The following is a 6683-nucleotide window of genomic DNA, read 5'->3' as shown; positions in this document are numbered from 1 at the left end:
TTTTCATCTGTTAAGGCATCCTTGCATTCCAAGAATGTATCCCCCTTGGTCATGGTATAATCCATTTATTATGCTGCTGGGTTTAGTTTGCTAGTATTTTGTTGAGGTTTTTTGCATCGATGTTCATAAGGAACATTGGTCTACAGTTTCTTTTCCTGTGGAGTCTTTGACTTTTGTATCAGGGTAATGCTGACCTCACTGAATAAGTAAGGAAGTGTTCCTTTCTCTTCAATTTTCTGAAAGGGTTTGAGAAGGACTGATATTAGTTTTTCTTTAAATTTTTGGTAAAATTTGCAGGGGAAGCCATAGGTCCAGGCCTTTTCTTGGTTGGGGGGCTGATTATTACATACCAATCTATTAGTTTCAGGTCTATTCAGGTTTTCTGTATTTTTGTGGTTTAGTCTTGGTAGGTTTTGGTGTTTCTAGGAATTTGTCCATTTCATCTAGGTTATCAAATCTGTTAGCATACAATTGTTCATAGTACTCTCTTATAATCATTTTTATTTCTGTAGAAACAGTAGTAATGTCCCACTTTCATTTCTGATTTTAGTAATCTGACTCCTTTTTTTCTTAGTCCATCTAGGTAAAGTTTCATCAATTTTGTTGATCTTTCCAAAGAAACAGATTTTAATTTCATTACATATGTGTGTGTGTGTGTGTGTGTATATATATATATATATGTTTTTTGATACAGAGTCTATCTCTGTCAACCAAGCTGGAGTGCAGTGGCATGATCTTGACTCACTGCAACCTCCACATCCCAGGCTCAAGCCATCCTCCCACCTCAGCCCCCTGAGTAGCTGGGACTAAAGGCACACAACACCATGCCTGACTAATTTTTGTATTTTTTGTAGAGACGGGGTTTCACCATGTTGACCAGGCTGGTCTTGAACTCCTGGGTCCAAATGATCCACCTGCCTCGGCCTCCCAATGTGCTGGAATTACAGACATGAGCCACCATGTCCAGCCTGACTTTATTAATTTTTCTATTATTTTTCTATTCTCTGTTTCATTTTTCTCTGCTCTAATCTTTATTATTTCCTTCCTTCAACTGACTTTGGGTTTAATTGGTTTTTCTTTTCCTAGTTCCTTAAATGGTAAAGTTAGGTTGTTGACTTAGGATTACCTTGCTTTCTTTTGTTTGTTTTGTTTTGTTTGTTTGTTTTGTTTTGAGTCAGGGTCTGTCACCTAGGCTGGAGTGCAGTGGCATGATCAAAGCTCACTGCAGCCTCAAACTCTTGGGCTCAAGTGATTCTCCCATCTCAGCCTCCTGATAGCTAGGACTACTGGCATTGATGACCACACCTGGCTAATTTTTGGTTTGGGGTTTATGGTTTTGTTTTTGTTTTTGTATAGATAGGTTCTTGCTATGTTGCCCAGGCTGGTCTCAAACTCCTGGCCTCAAGCAACCCTCCTGCCTCAGCTTCCCAAAGTATTTTTATATTACAGGCATAAATCACCACACTTGGCCTACCTTGCTTTTTATTGTAAGCATTTACAACTATAATTTTCCTCTTTAGCACTGTTTTTACTGTGTCCCAAAGATTTCGGTATATAGTGTTTTTTCATTCATCCCTGAGCATTTTCAAATTTCCTTGTGATTTTTTCTTTGATCCATTGGTTGTTTAATTTCCACAGATTTGTAAATTTTCCAGTTTTCCATCTGTTGTTGCTTTCTAGCTTTACCCTATCATGGATAGAGAAGACACTTTGTATGACATCTATCTTTTTAAACCTACTGAGACTTCACTTGTGGCCTAACATATGGTCTATCCTTCCAGTGTCCCTTGAGAAGAATGCTTATGCTCCTGTTTTGAGGTACAGTGCCATATATATGTATATCTATCTCACTCTTATCATTTGGCTGGCTGGTCTATCCATTATTCAGAGGGGGAATATTGACGTTTCCAACCATTATTGTAGAACTATTTCTCGCTTTGAGTCTGTCAATTTTTGCTTCTTATACTTTGTCATTAGTTGTATAAATGCTTATCATTGTTATATCTTCTTGCTGTATTGAACCTTTTTATTGATATACACTGTCCTTGTCTCGAGTAACATTTTTTATTTAGTCTATTTTGTCTGATATTAGTATAGCCACCCCTGCTCTCTTTTAATTACTATTTGCATGGAATAACCTTTTCTGTCCTTTTGCTTTCAATCTTTTTGTGTCTTTGGATCCAAGGTGAGTCTCTTGTAAGCAGTATATAGTTAAATCCTTATGGCTTGAAGATAATTCATTTACATTTAAAGTAATTGCTCATAAGGAGGGACTTCTGTCAATTTGCTATTTGCTTTCTATATGCCTTATAGCTTTTTATGCATTTCATGCATTACTATCTTCTTTTCTGTTCAGTTCATTTTTGTAGTGAAATCTTTAAATTCCTTTCTCATTTCCTTTTGTGTATATTCTTTAGCTATTTTTTCTGTGGTTACCATGCAAATCACATTTAACGTCATAAAGTTATAACACTCTAATTTGAATTTATACTAGATTAACTTTAATAACATACAGAAACTCTACTTCTGTAACAGCTCTATCCCCATCCCTTTCCATTGTTTTTTTGTTTTTTTGTTTTTTTTTTGAGACGGAGTCTCGCTCTGTCGCCCAGGCTGGAGTGCAGTGGCCGGATCTCAGCTCACTGCAAGCTCTGCCTCCTGGGTTCACGCCATTCTCCGGCCTCAGCCTCCCGAGTAGCTGGGACTGCAGGCGCCCACCACCTCGCCTGGCTAGTTTTTTGCATTTTTTAGTAGAGACGGGGTTTCACCGTGTTAGCCAGGATGGTCTCGATCTCATGACCTCGTGATCCACCCATCTCGGCCTCCCAAAGTGCTGGGATTACAGGCTTGAGCCACCGCACCCGGCCCCCCTTTCCATTGTTGATGTTGCAAAATTACATCTTCATTAGTGTGGGCCCAAAAACATACATTAAAAATTTTTAATGAATAAATCTCTTAAATTATGTAGGAAACAAAATGTGGAGTTACAAACCAAATTACAATAATACTTTTAGAGTAATCATTGGTTTTTTAATGTATTAGTCTCTTAAATCATGTAGAAAGCAAAAAGTAAAATTACACATCATTGTTACAATAATAGTGGCTTTTATAATTGCTCATGTATTTACCTTAACTGAAATCTTTATTACTTCATATGGCTTCATGTTACTATCTAGTCATCTGATTTCGACCTGCAGGACTCTTTTAGCATTTCTTGCAGGACAGATCTAATGGTAGTGAACTGCCTCTGCTTTTGTTTATCTGGGAGTGTCTTAATTTCTTACTCACTTTTGAAGGGCAGTTTTACCAGATATAGGATTCTTGGTTGCCAATTTTATCCTTCTAGCACTTTAAATATATTAGTCCATTCTGTTCCGTTCTCAAAAGTTTCTGATGAGAAATATGATAGTAATCTTATTGAAGATTAGCCTTTTTATGCAACAAGTCAACTTTCTCTTTCTGCTTTCAGAATTCTCTTTGTATTTGTGTGTGTGCTGCATTTTATTACATAAAAGTACAATTAGTAATATACTAATTTAATTAATTTTAACATAATTTTAACTAGAATTAAGAATGTTTTTCTCTCATGATAATGTAGAAGAATATTACTCTGAAAACCCACCTAATGTATCACTAAATAACCACAAAGAGCCTTTTTAAGATATTCATCATGCATTTTACATTTTAATGTCATTACTCCCCCATAGAAAAGGTCATAAATAATGCCCACCTAATAAAAAAGAATCTGTCATATCTTTAATGCAGAAACAATTTATTGCATGCTTTCACATGTAAACACAATAGGAATGAAGAAACAGCATGAAGTAATTTTAGAGTTGAATTATATCATTATTCAATTTTTTTAAAAAATAGCAGATTTTTCAAAAAAGTATACTTTAAATGTAATCATAACTCTTCAAAAAATATTCTACTCCTTTTTAAGTTATATACAAATAATTTGTCTACCAACTTTAGTTTTGGATTATTTTCTCTACTCAGTACTCTGATTTAGTGTAATGTCTGAACTGTCGGTGCCTTAGTTATTTCTACTGTGAATTCTCCAATATTTACATAGTTTACGGCATCTGCAAAATTATATTTTAATGTAAACTCTCTGGAATTTTTTTAGCTGTAGTTATTGAAAAAATGTTTTTCCAAATTTATTACATTTGTGGGGTTCTTCTTCAATATAAATTATTTGATGTTGAACAAAGTTTAAGCAACTGCTTTAGGCTTTTCCTGTAGTAAAAATATGTGCAATAAGATCTGTGATACAAGTAAAGGTGCTACAACCTTCTTTATATCTATAATGTTTGCCTTCAAAATACATACTTTTCTTCACTTTAAAAGCTTATATTGGGCCGGGCGCGGTGGCTCACACCTGTAATCCCAGCACTTTGGGAGGCTGAGGCGGGCGGATCACGAGGTCAGGAGATCGAGACCACGGGGAAACCCCGTTTCTACTAAAAATACAAAAAATTAGCCAGGCGCGGTGGCGGACTCCTGTAGTCCCAGCTACTCAGGAGGCTGAGGCAGGAGAATGGCGTGAACCCAGGAGGCGGAGCTTGCAGTGAGCCGAGATCGCGCCACTGCACTCCAGCCTGGGCGACACAGCGAGACTCCGTCTCAAAAAAAAAAATAAAAATAAAAAAATAAAAGCTTATATTTTCTGAAAAAAAAATTTTACACTAATTGCACTTATAATGCTTTCACTAAGTATGAACTCTCTGATATTAAGATGTAAACAGATATTAATGGTTTTTTTACATTCTTTTTGTTTGTAAATTTTTCTCAAGTATAAATGCTTTTCTGTGCAATAAGGTGTGAGGATTGGTTAAAAGTTTTGCCACATTCTTCACATTTGTAATAGTTTTCTCCACTATGAATTATCCAACCTACAATCAAGTGTGACAACCATTTAAAGGCTTGTCACGTTCTTCACATTTCTAGAATTTCTCATCAGTATGATTTATTTTGTTTAGAAAAGTTTGAAGTGTTGCCAAAAGCATTGTCACATCTTTCAGGTTTGTAGAATTTCTCTCCAGTATGAATTATCTTGTGTCTCTTATGAATTAAGGATTTGCTGAAGGATTTGCCACATTCTTCACACTTGGAGGGTTACTCTTTAGTATAAATTTTCTTGTGTTTAGTAAGGTTTGAGAATTGGTTAAGAGCTTTGCCATATTCTTCACATTTGTAGGGTTTCTCTCCCATACGAATTACTTATGTATAGTAAGGTGTGGGGACCAGTTAAAAAATTGGCCACATTCTTCACATTTGTAGGTTTTCTCTCCAGTATGTGAATTATCTTATGAATAGTAAGGTGCAAGGATTGGTTAAAAAGCTTTGCCACATTCTTCACATTTGTAGGGTTTCTCTCCAGTATGAATTATCTTAGGTTTAGTAAGGCCTGAGGACCAGTTAAAGGCTTTGCCACATTCTTTACATTTGTAGGAATTGTCTTTAGTATAAATTATTTTATGTTGAATTAGGTGTGAAAGCAGGCAAAATGTTTGACACACTCTTTACATGTGAAAAATTCCTTTCTAGTATGTCTATTTGAATTTGAAATTTTATTTAAAAAACTTTCACACATTTATCACATTTAAATATTTTGCTCTGGTTAGTTGTCAAACACTGGTTAAGTTCGTTATGACCTTTTTTGTGCACCTCACACTCATCCAACTTTTATAGCTTTTCTTAACTGTGAATTCTAATATTCACATTTTCCATATCTTCTCAGTAAAACTTTTTGGAAAAAACTTCCATGTCCTACTCTGGCCAAAGGTCTTAGACAAAATAAAAACATATAACCAGGGGTTTGGCTACCAACCCCCGGTTGGTTTGGATTATCTCTTCATAATCCAGGGCTTTTTTTCTTTTTTTTTTTTTCTTTTTTCCTCCAGACAGGTGATCAGGTCTGGCTTAGAGACAGCAATATACCCAGGAAGACCAGGCTTCTGCAGTTCCCTAACATCACATTCCTACATAAATTCTGCTGTGCAGTGTCCACACATTGCCACTCCTCCAGAGATAATTCTATGGCCACATCCCTAAATGTCAATGATCTCATTTCTAGGTTTCCAGGGGGTCCTGGTGTCTTAGCTGTGGATCTCCCAATACCTGCAGGTCACAGGGCAACAGAGGCTGGGCCTCTAGAAGCAGAAGAAACAGAGAAGTGAACACAAGACTGGGAGCTCTGGCTGCAGTGAGAGACAAAGGCCTGTGTTTGTCTTTTGACGGTTTGATTATAACATGTCTCAATGTGGCTATCTTTGAGTTCATCATACTTGGAGTTTGTTGAGCTCTTTGGATGTTTATATTCATGTATTTTATCAAACTTGAAAAGTTTTCAGCCATTGTTTCTTCCAAATATTCTCTCTGCTCCTTTCTCTCTCTCTTCCGCTAGAACTCCTACAATGTATATATTGGCCTGCTTGATATTGTCCCATGGGACTCCTAGGCTGTGCTTACTTTTCTTCAATCTTTTTCCTTTCTGTTCCTCAGACTTGCTAATTTCCATTGTCCTATCTTTGAGTTTGCTGATTTTCTTCTGCTTGCTCAAATCTGCCTTTGAATCCCTCTAGTAAATTTCTTATTTCAATTACTGAACTTTTCAGCTTCAGAATTTCTTTTTCCTTCCTGGGTTTTCTCTTAATATTCCTATTTTGTTATACATAGTT

The sequence above is a fragment of the Macaca mulatta genome, chromosome 11 (genome assembly GCF_049350105.2).
Source record: "Macaca mulatta isolate MMU2019108-1 chromosome 11, T2T-MMU8v2.0, whole genome shotgun sequence".
In the NCBI taxonomy this organism is placed as follows: Eukaryota; Metazoa; Chordata; class Mammalia; order Primates; family Cercopithecidae; genus Macaca; species Macaca mulatta.
The sequence above is the reverse complement of the archived record's forward strand: the minus strand, read 5'-3'. Positions refer to the sequence as shown.